The following is a 17,923-nucleotide window of genomic DNA, read 5'->3' as shown; positions in this document are numbered from 1 at the left end:
TTTACTGATGAGCAAACTGAGACTCAGAGAGGTCAAGTGGCAACTCGATTTGAAGCCAGGTTTGACTACAAGTGGCTTCCCTAATAACTCAGCTGGTAAAGAATCCACCTGCAATGCAGGAGACCTGGGTTCAATCCCTGAGTTGGGAAGATCCTCTGGAGAAGGAAAAGGCTACCCACTCCAGTATTCTGGCCTGGAGAATTCCATGAACTGTACAGTCTATGGAGTCGCAAAGAGTCGGACACGACTGATCACCTTTCACTTTCACTTGACTACAGTCCCACTGCCTTCCCAGGTAGTCACCGAAGCCTAATACCACCCCTCTGCCCTCACCAAAGAGCACTTTCCAAGTTTCCAGCCCTTTCTCACCAATTATCACATGTCCTGTGAACCAGATGGCTCCAGCATAGACACAGGCTAGTGCTGAAAGGGCTCCATGGACGCTAGTCCTCAGCCTGGGTACCCCCTCCTCCGCAACACATACACACAAACCTTCTCTTCAGAGATGACTGACATCCCACATATGGTGACCTGAACCCCAAGAGAGATGGCACCAGATAAGATGGACACAACTTCTCAGCCGGAAGGGACATCTCACACCACTGTTCAATCTCCATCTTTTGCAGAGGAAAGAAACGGGAGACGCCAAGAGCAGAAATGCTTTGGTCCTAAGGTCACAGAGCAGGAAAGAAACAGACCTCTGACTGGAAGATAGTTTGTCATCCAAACTGGGACACTTTTGAAAGTGAAGGAAGTGCTAACAGGGACAATAGGCATAAACCAGGATTGCAAGTGTAAAGCAGGGTCGGACCATAGGGCCACCCTATCCCTGAGAGAGGCCTCTGAGCCCTGATGTAGATGCCACACCACAGCATTGCTGGTTCACTTCAGCTCTAGACCTCAGTCTCCAGCTAAGCCCTGCTACCCGCCACAGGACTGATTCACAGGCATTCCATTTCAACAATCACACTTGAATTTGGTCCTCTTTTATTTTCTATCCTAACCATCACCTTTCACCTGATTCCCCCCACCTGGAGCTCTTCTTAATCCTTATGTCCAACTGGTCACCAAGTCCTGGCAATTCTGCTTCTGCCATTCATCGTATGGCCCTTCCTCCTCTCCGATTCTGCCGTTGCAGCCTGTCTTCAGTTCCTCCTCTGATCTTCTTTCCTCCAGGCCACCCTTTGTATTTCATACCGAAGTCACTCTGGATTCCGGCTGAGTCAGAGACCACACAGGTGTCAGACATCAAGCAGAGCTACCTAACTGGTTGCTACCTGGTTGCCCAACCTCTAGTTGTTGTAGAATGTTCCAGAACCTTTCTAGTGCTTTTTAACCATTGGCAGATCTCCAGGGACCTCAATGTGCCCAAACATATACATCCCTTCACTTGTTTAGGGCTCAAGAGTCATGTAGGAAGGAACTCAGCTTCTCACAGATCTGTCCCTGGGCTGAGATTGCTGGAAGGCAGCTGGCAGCACGGAGAGCAGGGAAGCACCCGGAGGGAGGAGGATACTCACAGAGAGGCCAGAGGGGGCGTGAGTCTGGAAGTGAGAGCCAGGGGCCTGGATGATGTGTGAGGCTGTGCCTGAGTTTCACCCTCTGGGAGAGTCTGTGTGGGGGACAGAGAGGTCTGAGGGGAGGAGGCAAAAGCTGGTTCACTGGGGTCCCAGCTGCCCTGCTATGGGTTCCCGCTCCGACCGGGTGGGTGGTGACAAGTAGAGAGGAGGACATAGCAGAAGTCAGGGATTTGGAGGAGGAGGCCGGGAAAGGGGGCTGGCCCTGGCAGAGGCCCACTACTGGCCCAGAGGCCAGGCTGTGGCAGAGGCTGGCCAAGCTGCCCGTGAGTGGGCAGAGTGGTCAGTGGAGTAGAAAGATGGTGAAAGTGGGCGGCAGCAGTTTGGGTTAGGTGTAAAACAACTCCACTCCACCCCACCTGAAAGGACTGATGAACTTCTCTGAGCCCATGAACTCCGAAAGGTCAGAGAACATCTGGCTAAGCACATCTGAGAAGTCTAGGAAATGGCGTATCCAATTTTTCTTTCAGAAATTTTTTTTTTCAAGATTTTTTTGATGGGCACCATTTTTAAATCCTTTATTGAATTTGTTACAATTGTGTTGAATTGTATTGTGTTGAATTGAATTGTTACAATTGTGCTTCTGTTTTAGGTTTTGGTTTTTTGGTTGCACAGCATGTAGAATCTCAGTTCACCCCATCAGGAATCAAAATTGCACCCCCTGCATTGGAAGGCGATGTCTTAACCGCCAGGGAAGTCCCCAGAAAATTTTAACTGTAAACTAGAGATAATAGTATTATGAGTACCCCCCGTACTCCTCTCCTGGCTTCAACATTTACCAGTCCATGGCTGATCTTATTTATTTCTCCTCCTGGTAGAATTTTTTAAAAATAGCTTTATTGAGACATAATTCACATACTATACAATTCATCCATTTAAAGTGTACAATTTCAGTGTTTTTAGTATAGTCACCATACTGTGCCGCCATCACCACGATCTAATTTTCAAACAAATCATCCTTCCCTAAAAGACATTGCTAACCATTAGCAGTCTGTCCCTTTCCCCAGCCCTCCCCCATCTGTAAACAATTGCCAGTCTACATCCTAGCTCTATAAATTTGTTGTTTCTCTACATTTTCATACAAATGGAATAATAAAATGTGTGGTCTAATATGACTGGCTTCTTTCAATTAGCATTAAGTTTCAAGGTTCCCCCACATTGCAGCACGTTTCAGTACTTCATTACTTTTATTGCTGAATAATATTCCAGTGTATGGATAACCGCATTTTATTTATTCATTCATAAGTTGATGGATATTTGGGTTGTTTCCACTTTTTTGGCATCATGAATAACTCCACTATGAACATTTGTGTACACATTTCTGTGTGGACATATATGTTCACTTCTCTACCTTGTGGTGGAATTGCTGAGTCATATGGCAACTCTATGTTTTATTTTTTTGGCCATGTTGAGTGAAACGTGGATCTTAGTTCCCTGACCAGGAATCAAACTTGTGCTTCCTGCATAGGAGCATGGAGTCTTGACCACTGTGTTGCCAGGGAAGTCCACTCTGTGTTTAACATTTTGAGGAATTGCCAAGCTGTTTTCCAAAGTGATTGTACTGTTTAACATTCCCACCAGCAATATACGACAGTTTCAATTTCTCTGCACTCTTGCCGATGTGTATTGTTTTTTTAATAGCCATTCTAGCGGATTTGAAGTGGTATTTCATTGTAGTTTTGATTTATTAATATATTTTCCTTAATGACTAATAGTGCTGGGTATTTTTCCATGTGCTTATTGGATATTTGTATACTTTCTTTGGAGAAATGAAGATTCAAATTCTTTGCCTATATTTAAATGTCTTTTTATTGTTGAGTTGCAAACATTCTTTATATGTTCTAGATATAAGTCCTTTATCAGAGATATGATTTGCAAATCTTTTCTCCCATTTGGTGGGTTGTCTTTTCACCTGATAAGCTTTTGGCAGCCCACAAGTTTTTGCTTTTGATGGAGTCCAGTTTATCCATTTTGTTCTTTTGTTGCTTGTGCTTTTGGCATTGTATCTAAGAAAACATTGTCTAACTTAAGGCTACAGAGATTTACTCCTATGTTTTCTTCTACGAATTTTTGTAGTTTTAGCTCTTATATTTAGGTCTTAGTTTCGTGATCTATTTTGGGTAAATTCTTGTGTATGGTATGAGGTAGGAATCCAGCTTCGTTCTTTTGCATGTGGATATCCAGTTGTCCCCACACTGTTTGATGAAAAGGCTATTCTTTCTCCCATTTAATTGTCTTGGCACCCTTATCAAAGATCAGTTGAACATAAATATCCTCATAGAAGTTTGAAAAGATCTTGGATGTCTTATCACTTCATCTATGTAAATATTGAATATGTATCTCTAAAGATAGGAACTTTTTTCACAAAATTTAACTGCAACTAATAAACTAACAATGTTTACTAATAAACTAACAAAAGTTAACTGCAACTAGTAAACTAACAATATTTTCCTAGTATCATAAAATATTTAGTTGGTGTTCATATTTTCCCAACTGTCTGGCTGGAGAATTTATTTACAATTTATTTAAATCAAGTTCCCAATAAGATCCATGCATATTTTTCTTGCAATTTATTTATAGGAGAAATAGGACTATATGTCCTGTAGTTTTCTTATAGTCTAGATTTTGTTGATTCAGTCCTATAGGATAGTTTTATATGTTGTTTTATCTGCTAATTTTCTCTAAATTGGTAGTAGATTGTCAGTAGTAAACCAAATACAGATTATTTGAGTTTTGCTTTCTTGGCATAACTGTAAGAGACAGTGGTCCTTCCATCAGGAAACACACAATGTCAAGTTGTCTATATTTCATGTCAGCAGCCATTGCTGATCCTTGCTTAAGTGTTACCTTCCCTTTAAAACACCTAATTTCCCAAGATAGAACTGATTCTTTTCTCACTGTGCACACCACACCACTGCCATAGAATGTATTGTGTTGTATTATTAAACACACCTCCCCCATTTTATCTATTCCTATGTGATTCTCCACATGGACTAATAATTATGTGACTTACAACGGGCATCAACGGATAAGGCAAAATAGTCCTTGAACTGAGAGGATGACATTTGAAGTCCAGTGGCTGTGCAAGTAACTTAATCTCATTCCAGTGGTGAGAGCCAATTGTCAAAATTACAGAAATTTCACAAGTGGGTTATTAAACACAGCTATTATCAAAAATTAAATTATAAAAAGTTACAGTTAAACAACTTACATTAGACAACCATAATACAAAGTGTAAGTGTTAGTCAAGTCTGATTTGTTGCAACCACATGAACTGTAGCCCACCAGGCTCCTCTGTCCATTGAATTCTCTAGGCAAGAATACTAGAGTGGGTAGCCATTCACTTCTCCAGAGGATATTCCCAACCCAGAGATAGAACCCTGGTCTCCTGCATCGCAGACAGATTGATTTACCATCTGAGCCACCAGGGAAGCCCTCAGTTCAGTTCAGTTCAGTTCAGTCGCTCAGTCGTGTCCGACTCTTTGCAACCCCATGAATCGCAGCACGCCAGGCCTCCCTGTCCATCACCAACTCCCAGAGTTTACTCAAACTCATGTCCATCGAGTCGGTGATGCCATCCAGCCATCTCATCCTCTGTCGTCCCCTTCTCCTCCTGCCCCCAATCCCTCCCAGCATCAGGGTCTTTTCAAATGAGTCAACTCTTCGCATGAGGTGGCCAAAGTACTGGAGTTTCAGCTTCAGCATCAGTCCTTCCAATGAACACCCAGGACTGGTCTCCTTTAGGATGGACTGGCTGGATCTCCTTGCAGTCCAAGGGACTCTCAAGAGTCTTCTCCACACCACAGTTCAAAAGCATCAATTTTTCGGTGCTCAGCTTTCTTCACAGTCCAACTCTCACATCCATACATGACCACTGGAAAAACCCTAGACAACCATAATAAATACTTAAACTCATTACTTCATTATTTTATTACATTTTACTATTTTCTATTCTGTTAGTTATTTTTGTCTATTCTTTCTGTACAGTGGGAAAACTATATAATGGTGTGCCACTATTCATCTCTTCCCAACTCTGCTTAGTAATGCCTTGCTGATAGCTCTAAATCGGCCATAGTGGGAATATTTATACCATGGAAGTTGGAAAATGCTATGAATCAGGACTTTTTTCTTAGAGAGTAGTTATAAAACATTTACCAGTACGCCATTGTCTCTCATTGTTAAATGGGGATAAAAATAGTACCACTTCATGTAGGATGTACATAAAGCACTTGGCATGGTTTCAGATACACATTTTAATAAGTGGTAGTCATAAATTTTGTTACTTGTATCTCATCTCATCTCATCTCTGAACTGTGGCTGAGGGCAGCTATGCTTTCATTAGGCATTTCTAAGGCAAATGTACCATGGAGAACTACACATCCATTAGAAATCATGCTGTGAAAGTTAATAAACAGAACCCCCATTTAAAATGGAGTTGGGAGGCCAGAGGGGTAAACTCTCATGTCCTACCATTCCACTGTCAACTGCAGACCCAACAGAAAGACACTGTACCTTTGCATCTCTAATATAGGAGGAAGGTTACTACCTCACTACCTGGCAAAAGGAAGGAGGAATTTCTTCCTGCCAGACAATAGCCTAGTCAACGAGAGATTGTCGCAACTCAGCCAATGAAAAGTCATTATACTTTGAATTCCCAGTTTCCTCCAATGGATTCTGTTTAAAATAGCTCCTCCCCCACAAAAAAATAAAATAAAATAGCTCCTCCCAATTCCCCCTTCTCCTCTATAAAAGAGTTTTCTCTTCTTTTTTCTCCAGATTTGCCTGTGGTTCTACAGACTGCCTAGCCCAAATTATTGATTCTTCTTTTTTAAAAAATTAATTAATCTATTTATTGTTTTGGCCACACTGGGTCTTCATTCTGCACATGGGCTTTCTCTGGTTGTGGTGCATGGGCTTCTCATTGCAGTAGAGCACGGGCACAGATTCAGTAGTTGTGGTGTATGGGCTTAGTTGCCCCACGGCATGTGGAATCTTTGCAGACCAGGGATCAAACCCATGTCCCCCGCACTGGCAGGCAGATTCTTAACCACTGGACCACCAGGGAAGTCCCCCAAATTCTTGCCGATTCCTGAATAAACCCATCTTGAAATGAAATAGATGAATTTAACAAGGTTGAAGGCCAATATATAAGGATCAACTGCATATTCTATTCTGCTTTTAAATTCATCTGTTAAAAATAAAATAAAATAAATTCATCTGTTAGCAGGCTGTATAGACCAAAGAACAGACTGGAAGTCTTCCTGATGATATTTGGAACATCATATGGATATTGTCATCATGTGTTCTTATAAAGGGCTGGGACATTCCTAAGGACATTTTTTAATAAGCTCAATTTGTTTACTTTCAGCACTTAGTCAAAGTATAACATTGTGTTTATTTCCTTTTCTTAAGTTCTCTATAATTAAGAATTCATTGAAGATTTTCTTTTCTATTTCTGTGATGTGAATTATAAAATGTCTTAGAAACCTGTGAAGTAGGAAAGAACCACAACTTGGTTGGCTTTTGTAATTTACCTACTGTAGTTCATTAGGCAAGGAAACCTAGAAAGGAACTTATTCAAGGGGATTTGTATTGCATATTTATATTTTATCATAAAAGAAGAGAACATTATAGGGATAAAGAGAAATTGAAACCCAATCCTTATCTATAGGTTGTTCCTGAAGTGCTCCTTCCTAAGAATAAATAACTCATGAAATATTTATTTCAGGAAGCTAGAATTTTAAATTTTGGTCAATAGTAAACACAGTAAATCAAACTACACCTCTTATAATTTGGGCTTTTAATTTTTTTAGTGGATACACTTAGTTTTCAAGTGAATAATGATGCATGTTTGTCCAAAACATTTTGACTGCAAATAGTATTTTTTTTAATAATTTTATTTATTTATTTTATTTTTGGCTGTGCTGGGTCTTTGTTGCTGTGCAGGCTTCCTCTAGTTGCAGTGCGCGGGAGCTGCTCTTCGTTGCAGAGTTCGGGTCTCTCACTGCAGTGGCTTTTCTTGTTCCTGTCTGTGGGCTCTAGAGCGCACGGGCTTAGCTGCTCACTCTGCTGGGGAGAGCGCTGAGTGAAGAGTTGAACATTACAGCTTCAGTGGTCGCAGCACTCGGGCTCAGTAGTCGTGGCGCACAGGCTTAACTGCTCTGCGCATGTGCCATCTTTCCCAGATCAGGGATCGAACTGGTGTCTCCTGCATTGGCAGGCAAATTCTTTACCACTGAGTCACCAAGAAAGCCCTAAAAATGGTATTTTAAACAGTATTTTAAGCTTAAGAAAAAAGTAACAAATAACATGTTTTGTTACTTTCAATATTCCGTATTTTTAAAAGATTTTTTTTAATGTGGACCATTTTTAAAGTCTTTATTGAATTTGCTACAACATTGCTTCTGTTTTTTGATTTCTTGGCTGAGAGGCTTGTGAGATATTCGTTTCTTGACCAGGGATCGAACCCACACCCCCTGTATTGGAAGCTCAAGTCTTAACCACTGGACCTCCAGGGAAGTCCCATCATTATTCCATATTTTAAATTTTGTTAATTTCTTCTAATTAAGCTTCACAGTCACGAAGATGTTTTTAAACTGAAGTTTCATTAGCCTTTTCATTTCTTGCTTTTAAATGGTGATGTTTATGTTCACAACATGAAAAGCTTCAGAATCCTTTAAAAATTACTTTATTCAATAGAGAGATTTTGTGCTACTTGTCTTTCATACCATTCAGAACCACACTAGCCTGAATAAACGTTTCAGATGGCCTTGGTATCATCTGGGCCCAAGCGACAGCAAATAATGAAGCAAAACTGTAGAAACTGTCCAACCTCTTTTGTGTGAATCAAGTCAACGAATTAGCTGAGGCTCCGACAGCTTTGCCTTTGTCTGCTGAGACGGATTGTCCAATAATTCCACTGAAATTGCAGTCCCAGCAATAAGACACATAGATCAGTGAAAGAGAAAAGAAAGCCCAGAAATAGACACAGGCAAATATGGTTAGCTGATATTTGACAAATGAGCAAAGGCAATTACATGGCAAAAGAAAGAACAGTCTTTTCAACAAAGAACAACAGGACATCCACATGCAAGAGAAGGAGAGAACCTAGACCCAGACCTTACACCCTTCACAAAAACTAATTCAAAATGGCTTCATAGACCTAAATGTAAAATATACAACTGTAGAACTTGTAGAAGACGAGAGCAAGTAGAGCTTGGCAGAGCAGTAGAGCCTGGACAATATTTATGGTTCTGAAAGATCTGAGTTTCCTTCTCCAGACTTAAGATCAGACATTTTGAAGAAGGCAACACAACATGGTTGATATTTTATAATCAGGCAAGTTCTCCTATCATAAACCACAAATTTACCCTTACCACCTGCTTTGCTGGCATTTTCGCCAGTTTTCTCACCACCAACTGGGCAGCAGGGATGGAAGCCAGCACCTAAGAGCCCTGAGCTTACAGTCAAGCCAAGAAGTTTCCAGAACTTGTGGGAGAGCTCCCACCCAGTTACTCACATTGTCAATCAACAGCTGGTAGCAATGCCTTCTCAGTAAGTTGAATTCTTGATCACATATGTGAGAGTTTATTTCTGGGCTCTCTACTCTGTCCCATTAGTCTATATGTCTATCTTTATGCTAAGACCATATTGTTTTATGGTTTTGCTTTTGTTTTCTATTGAGGTATAATTGGCACGTAAGGCTTCACTGGTAGCCCAGTTGGTAAAGAATCTGCCTGCAATGCGGGAGACCGGGATTTGATCCCTGGTTGGGAAGATCCCCTGGAGGAGCACATGGCAACCCACTCCAGTATCCTTGACTGGAGAATCCCCATTGATAGAGAAGCCTGGGGGGCTACAGTCCATGGGGTCACAAAGGATACAGTCCATAAGGTTGGAAAGTTGAATTCTTGGTCACGTATGTGAGAGTTTATTTTTGGACTCTCTACTCTGTTCCATTAGTCTATACGTCTATCTTTATGCTAAGACCATATTGTTTTTTATGGTCTTGTTTTTGTTTTTTATTGAGGTATAACTGACACATCACACTATTAGTTTCAAGTATATACCATGATGATTCAATATTTGTATACATTATGATGTGATCACCACAGTAACTCTAGTTAACATCCATCACCAAACATAGTTATGGATATTTTTCCTTGTGATGAAGACTTTAAAGGTCTAGTCTCTTAGCAACTTTCAAATATATAATACAGTATTATTAACTATAGTCACTATGCTATACATCAACAAAAATGAAGATTCAATCTACCAAATGGGAAAAAACATTGGCAAATCACATATCTGATAAAGGGTTACCCTTTATATATATCCAAATATATATATACCCTTTATATATCTATATATATATATACCCAAATATATAAATACCCAAATATATACCCTTTATATATATCCAAAACATACAAAGAACTCATGTAACTCAATAGCAAAAAACCCCAAATAACCCAATTTAAAAATTGACAGAGGATCTGAATATACATTTTTCTAAAGATCACATATCAGTGGCCAATGGGTACATGAAAAAGTGTTCAACATCACTAATCATTCAGTTCAGTTCAGTTCAGTTCAGTCGCTCAGTCGTGTCCGACTCTTTGTGACCCCATGAATCGCAGCACGCCAGGCCTCCCTGTCTATCACCAACTCCCGGAGTTTACTCAAACTCATGCCCATCATAGAGAAATACAAATAAAAATCACAGTGAGATATCACCTCACACTTATTAGAATTACTGTTATCAAGAAGAAAAAATAACAAATGTTAGCAGGTAATGGAGAAAAGAGAAGACCCAAGCACTGTTGGTACAAATATGAATGGGTGTAGCCAATGTGGAAAACAGCATGAAGTTTCCTCAAAATATTTTAAATAGAACTATCAAATGATCTGGCAATTCCACCATGAGTATTTATCTGAAAGAAACAATAACACTAACTGGAAAGGGTATCTACACCCCCATGTTCCTTACAATATTATTTACAATAGCCAAGACATGGAAATAACCCCAATGTCCATCAATGGACAAAGAGAATGACAGACATATACACACATACAATACAATGGAATATTATTCAACCATAAAAAGAAGAAAATCCTGCAATTTTCATGTAACATGAAAGGGATTACGCTGAGTAACAAATACTGTATGATCTCACTTATATGTGGAATCTAAGACAAATGAAAAAGGTACATAGATACAGAGAACAGATTGTTGGTTACCAGAAACAGAGGGTTGAGAGGTAGAGTGAAGTGAGTGAAGGTGGTCAAAAGGTGCAAACTTCTAGTTATAAAATAAGTCCAGAGGTGTAATGTACAGCATCAAGACAGTGGTTAGTAATACTGTATTGTATATTTAACAGTTGCTAAGAGAGTAGAGCTTAAAAATTCTCATCACAAGGAAAAAAATCTTGCAGCTATATCTGGTACAGGATGTTAACTAGATTTATTGTAGTAATAGTTTTGCAATATATACATACATCGAATCATTATGTCGTGCACTTGAATTTAATATTATGTTATATATCAGTTACACCTTACTTTAAAAAACAGAATACATTGTTTAATTTCCATATATTTGTAAAATTTCCAGTTTCCCTTCTATTACTGATTTCTAATTTCATTCCATTGTGATCAGAGAAGATGCTTTTAATATTTCAATCTTTCAAAATTTATTGAGACTTGTTTCATATAATGCTATTTTATAAATGACCAGAGTCTATTCTATTTGCTACTTATGTGAGCACTTCTCATTACAATATTATGGGAATTCAAATTTTAATAAAGACATTTAATCAGTTCTAAAAAAAGGAATTGTAAACTCTAATCAGTTGTATATAATATACCTCTATGTGGTACAAGGTTGAGTCCCATATTCAGTGGTAATATTATAGTATATACACATCTCATATTATTTCCCAAAGTACTGCTCTATTTTTACAACAGATTTCAAGGAGCAAAAGTGCCCTCCATTAGGACATGGATTTCCAGGGAAGGTAAGCACCCAGACATGGGAATCAGACCCACCTGGGATAGGGCCTGAGTTTTTCTCTCTGCTAGTATGATTCTGACAAGTTGCATAATTTGTTGAGTTTGTACTGGGTTGGTCAAAAGTTTGTATTGAATTAATCCCTAGGTTGGGAAGATCCCCTAGAGAAGGAAGTAGCAACCCACTCCAGTATGCTTCCCTGGAGAATTCCATGGACCAGAGGAGCCTGGTGGGCTACAGTCCACGGGATCACAAAGAGTTGGATACGCCTGAGTGACTAACACTTTCACTGGGTCTTTCCCTGTTGTAGGAGACCCCAGTTCAATCCCTGGGTTGGGAAGATCCCCTGGAGAAGGAAATAGCAACCCACTCCAGTATTCTTGCCTGGAGAATTCCATGGACAGAGGAGCATGGTGGGCTACAGTCCATGGGGTCACAAAGAGCCAGGCACACCTGAGTGACTAGCACTTTCACTTAGGTGTAAGATGTGATGGTATGGAAAAACCTGAGTGAACTGTTTGGCCAACTCGATATTTATTCACTTGCCAAATGGGGATAATAACACATACCTCATGGAGTCTATATCCAAAGTCAGAATTAACTGAAATCAGATTATAAAAAGTGAGTGGCATAGCAAGGAATTATGGTGCACCGTGTCCAGCCCTTTCCCTTTGAGGGCTCAAACTAGCATCTTCAGGGACCCTAGGAATCCCTCCATGATCCTGAGAAAATGCCACAAGACTGCTTTGCGGTCCCTTTTTCTCACTGAGAACTTCCCAGGGTCCCCTTTTCTCACTAACTTCCCAGCAGGAAGAAGGGGCACGAGAGATCAGGTTCATTCATTCAGCAAATACTTGCTGAGTGTCTTCCATGTGCCAAGTCCACAAGGTACAGGAAGTTCCCTACATATGAACCTTCAAGTTGCGAACTTTCAAAGATGTGGACACGCATTCACATGTCCAATATTGTAAGTTAGTTCCCCTGTCTGGCATACATTGTCACATGCGTGCATCTGCCACAAGTGGTTGAGCTTCTGTGTACTGTAGGGTACCGTATAGAACACAGTAGTGCAGTATCTTTATTTCAAACCCAGGATGTCCAGAAGCAAGCATAAAGGCAGGGGTGAGGTAGCTGGTACTATTGTACTTTTCAAGGCACTGTACTGTAAGATTAAAAATACTTTCTTCATTTTTTGTCTTTGTTTTTTACATATTATTTGTGTGCAAACCTATAACAGTATTATAAACTTATAACAGTACAGTACGACATAACTGATTGTATTAGTTGGGTACCCTTATTAATCTTGTTGGACTTAGGAACAAATTGAGACTCACAAACAAATTTGACTTACAAACATGCAGTTGGAGTGGAACACATTCGTGTGTGGGGGACTTACTGTATTGCAGACACAGCAGGGAGTAAGATGAGTCCCTGCCTATATGGAGCTTATAGCCCAGGGGGGAGACAGGCTATAAACTACTGAACAAGTAAATTCTAACATGTCAGGTGCTGGGAAGAACTATGGAAGAAAACAGAAAGCAAGGAGAAAAGGGTAGGGAATCCAGGGCTGGGGTGGTTGTTCCCGTTCTGTGCAGAGTGGCCAGGGAAGCATCAGTGATAAGGGTACATTCAGGCAGGGACCAGAAAGAAATGATGGTGTGAGCTGTTTTGACTTATGGAAGATGAGTTTCTCAAACAGAAGAAACAGCAAACACAAAGGTCCTGAGGCAGAGCATGGTCAGAAGGGGAAGAGGGGCGATGGGGGAGATTTTAGGATTTACGTTTTTATTCTGGTGAAATGTAAAGCCTTTGAAGTATTTTGCAAAGAAGCATGATGTAATCTAAATGTTTTCAGAGGTCACCATCCACAGTGTTGATAAGAGCCCATGGGCAGGGGAGAAGCTGATGGATGCTGGCCTCGGTAGAACTGTGGTGATGGGGCTGCGGGGGGGGTTCTAGGTATATTTTGAAGGTTCAACCAGTGCAATTTGATGATGCATTGGGTTTGAGGTGTGAGAGAAGTAGAATTCGAGGATGGCTGGAGCAACTGGAGGCATGACTTGGTCGTTTTCTGAAATGGGGAAGGCCATGGAAGGGTTGGGCAGGGGAATCCAGGTCCCTTTAGGACAGTTACACCAGTGGGTGTTTGAACAGGCAGTGGATGAGTTTGGAGTTATGGAGCTATTGGAGTCATCAAGACATCAGGGTGTCTAAAGCCATGAACTTAGATGAAGTTCATTGGGGCATCAGTGTAGGTAAAGGCGAGAGAAGTGGTCCGAGAACTGGGTTCTGAGACACTCCAACACTTAGAGGTCAGGAAGATGAAGAGGACACAGCAAGTCTGAGGAGGACAAGGGAGGGAGGGAGAAAGTGGTGTCCTGGGAGCCAAGTGAAGACGTTTCAGTGAGATGTGAGATGAACGAATCAACACCTCAGGTTGGCACTGCTGTGACGCCAGCAAGATGCTATCCTGACAGGGGATGGGGATGCAGTGTTGACTTAATCGATTCAAGGAGAAGGAGCAGAGAAGAGTAGAGACAGCCCTTCAGGGAGTTTTGCTATGAAAGGGAAGAGAGAAATGGATGGGAGCTGGAGAGGGATGTGGAGACTGGAATCAAGGGAGGGTGCTTTACTTTTGGGTAACTATTAGAGATCTTCCAGCATGTTTCAAGTTGTTTGCCCTACTCTGGTGTGAAACATTAAAAGAGATTTTCCCTCTTTCAGTTTTCCACTTCTCTAGAAAGCATTTTCTTTCAGAATTCTCCAGTCAGTTTTATTCTCTTTCATCACTGTCACCAGTTTAAAAGGGGAAACTCAAGGGACTGTTCCACCCCTGCATTGTGCATCTCACTGGATTTATCACAGCCCAGCAGTGGGGGTTTTAATACCGTCACAGCCCTGTACTTAGTTCTGCTAGTTCTCAAGGAAGTGGAGAGGCACCAGGATAAAGTGGAAACACTGAATTGGGAGGAGGGCTACCCAGGCTTCCTGCAACCCCACTCAGTTATTATCAGCTGTGTGATCATGAGCTGTCATGTTGCCTTTCTCGGTATGTGTAAATTAAAGCCCTGCAATATGATTTCTAAGTGACCTATTTGTCCCCTCGTTGTCCTTGCCTTTTTGAGAATTTGACTGTGCATTTATTTTTAATATTGATTTGGCTGCACCAGGTCTCAGTTGAGGCACTCGAACTCCCAGTTGCAAATTGTGGAATCTAGTTCCCTGACCAGCAATTGAACCCAGGCCTCCTGCATTGGGTGCTTGGAATCTTAGCCACTGGATCACCAGGGAAGCCCCAGGCCATGCATTTAATATTATCCTGTATTTCTAGGTGTCTGCTGTATTGCCTGGCTCAAAGCACATATGTGAAGCTTGATCAATTCTCATTCATGCATTCATTCATTCAGTCCTTTAGCATGATTTACTGGGCAGCTACTATGGTCCAGGAAGAGTCAGGCACTGGAGATCCAGTGGTAAACCAGGCAGATTTTATCCCTGCTCCCTAACTGGTAGAAGGGCTTTCCTTACTCTTCACATGGACCATCAGCTCTGTAGTGTCCACCACCTGTCAATGTTATTTCTCACATTGTGTTTCTAGAAACCACATCCTCAGGGTCCACTCAAGATCGGTTGTTCCCTAGGCCAGTGGCACCAGCCCCACAGGATCCCAGGTCTCCCTCTTTCTCGATGCACTTGTTCCTTTTGCTAGAGTATGTCCTCCAGCAGATTCCTGAGAAGTCAAACTAGGGAAGGAAACATTTAGCTGTTTGCCTATTTGGGTACATCACTTTACATTTGACAGGTAAGTCGAATGAGTATAGAATTCTACATAGGGGCTTCCCTGGTGGCTCAGTGGTAAAGAATTCGCCTGCCAATGCAGGAGACACTGGTTTGATCCCTGATTCGGGAAGAGCCCACGTGCCACAGCTATTTCGCCTGTGCTCCAGAGCCCAGGAGTCACATCTACTGAAGTTCATGCGCCCTAGAGCCTATGCTCCACAGCAAGAGAAGCCACCACAAGGAGAAATCCGAGCACCAAAGCTAGAGAGCAGCCCCCGCTCAACACAACCAGAGAAAAGCCTGCACAGCCACAAAGACCCAGCATAGACAAAAATACATAAATAAAAATTATTTTAAAAAAAAAAAAAGAATTCTACATAGAATATCCTTTCACTCAGAGTTGTTTTTTAGGTCTCTATATTACTTGAGGAACATTTAAATCCATTCAGGTTCTTTTTATATGTGACCTATTCTTTTTCTCTGGATTAAAAAAAAAATTTCTTTTATTCTTGGAGTTTCAAAATGTCATGATGAGCACAGATAATTTTTTGTTTTTTGTGCTAGGCCAACCCAGAGACTAAAATCCCTCAATTCTGGGAAGTTCTCTTATATCCTTTCTCTGATAATCACTTTCCTTCTGTTTTCCTATTTTCTTTTTCTAGACTTCCAGATAATCAGATTTGGCCTTTAGATTGGCCCTCTAAATTTCTTATCACTTACTCCTGTTTTCTATTTCTCACTCTTTTTTGTGTGTGTTTTTTAATTTGGGGAGATTTCCTTGACTTATCTAATTCTTCTCCTGAAGCTTTTATTTCAATTAATAGTTTTTATTTTAGAGAATCCTATCTCATTCTTTGTTTCTTTTTTATGACTTCTAATCTTGTAGTTTTTGGAGTCAATGTCATCTCCTATCCAAGAATATTAATTAAAGTGAGTTTAGCTTTTTCTTTGATATTCTGCTTTGCTTTTCCTTTATTTCCTTTTTTGGTTTTGTTGTTGTTGTTTTATTCTCTCATTTATGTTAACGTGAAGAACTGAATATTCTGATTGAATGCAAATATCTGTTAGGTCTGAGTATCAGGTATGTGGATTTTTATTGATGTGTCTATACATTTCTGTGTTTGAATGATCTCATATACTAGACTAGAAACTACCTATGTCCATCTATCTTGATGATTGGAGACTTTCAACATAGAATATCTGCAATGAGCCTACCTTTTAGTTAGCAAACCTCCAGCAGACAGCATTTGTGAGTCTTTTCTCTCGGGCCAGGTTTCCAGAGAGGTCATTCCTAATTTTCGGCCTGGCTGCCAAAATTCTGGGAGAGGGAAGGGATAAGGAAGGAAAGAATCTGAGAGGAGCTCATCATTCAAGATGCAGATGTTCACAAAAGTCCTGGTGTTTGACCCTATGATTCATCCCCACTTTTCCCCACACCCTGTGACCTCAAGTCTGGAGGCTCTGTCACTCCATTTCTGCCCATAAGAAGCCTCTAGGAAGGGTGGTAGCAACATCTGGCTGTGAGGGGTGAGCATGGACACCTCAGGATCCCATCATTTCATATACAGACTTTCTACTCATCCCCATTTTTAACCCATTGCCACATGTTTATCTTCTCTGTAGTCCTGTACCTACCGCAACTTGTGGGATCCAGAAAAAATCTGCTTTTTATTGACAAGCAACACTTAGATTGTAATTTCTTCCCTAGAAGAGTTAGCTGTTTTCTATCTCCCACCTAAAACACAGGTCAATTTTTGTGTAAATTTTTTAATTCTCACAGATCTCTTGCCTTTTTTTTTTTTCCCGGTCTTTGTAGAATTATACTTAAAAACTCCTTTATTCCCATCTTTCTGGGTGTTGAAAGAGGGAATGTAATTTTGTGTGGTTGCGTTTCCCATAAATTCTTGAGAATGGATCTCTGACTGATGGGCTCTGGGGAAGTTTCTGGTGTCACAATGAAGACATGCAGTTCCCAGGAAGGGTCGCAAGGTGGCTCCAGCGACTCTATATTTAATTTTACAGTTTCTTCATAGCCGTAATTAGGCAGAAGGGAACCACAGAACCAGAGGATATTTAAACTGGACTGCATCTCTGAAGGCTTCCTAGCTTACTTCCTTTTACAGACAACAGAGATCCATGGGAGTCAACCAGCTTATCCTGTATCTGGAGGTAGTTGCAGGAATAGACTGGGCTTGAATTTTAAAGTTCTTTTCAAGTTACATTTGAAGTTGCCTTTAAATTGGAATACAGATATGAATGCCTGAAAATGGGGGTGGGAACAAGGAGGCCAGTGCAGCAGGAGAAAGATGCAGAAGGAAATCACTGCTTCACTGACCACGCGTCCTGAGCTCCTGCCTCATGGGCAGCCGTGTGCTAAGTACTATGAAGACACGAAGGAGAGGAGGGTCCCTGCCTACCAGAGCTTAAAGTCTGGGAAGGAGACGAGCCAACAGCAGACAATTAACCACAACCCAGAAAGTCAGCTGTACCTGTCCAGGGGAAATGTAACTCAAAAGTGCTACAGAAAGGAGAAGTGGGAGGTCATTTCCCTGCTCCCGAC

At 41.0% G+C, this 17,923-nt stretch overlaps 1 protein-coding gene across 1 annotated transcript in view; it reads right to left on the bottom strand.

Annotated features, from left to right (window-relative positions):
- GAREM2 (GRB2 associated regulator of MAPK1 subtype 2) overlaps window positions 1–17,404 on the bottom strand; it is a 33,696-nt gene extending 16,292 nt beyond the window's left edge. The window contains exon 1 of the mRNA XM_043917375.1: window positions 16,579–17,404. The gene's annotated coding sequence lies outside the window, so the exon portion shown is untranslated. The remainder of the gene's footprint in view (window positions 1–16,578) is intronic.
- Between the last annotated feature and the right edge of the window lie 519 nt (window positions 17,405–17,923).

Source organism: Cervus elaphus, chromosome 11 (genome assembly GCF_910594005.1).
Source record: "Cervus elaphus chromosome 11, mCerEla1.1, whole genome shotgun sequence".
Classification (NCBI taxonomy): Eukaryota; Metazoa; Chordata; class Mammalia; order Artiodactyla; family Cervidae; genus Cervus; species Cervus elaphus.
This window is presented reverse-complemented; position numbering and strand designations above follow the sequence as displayed.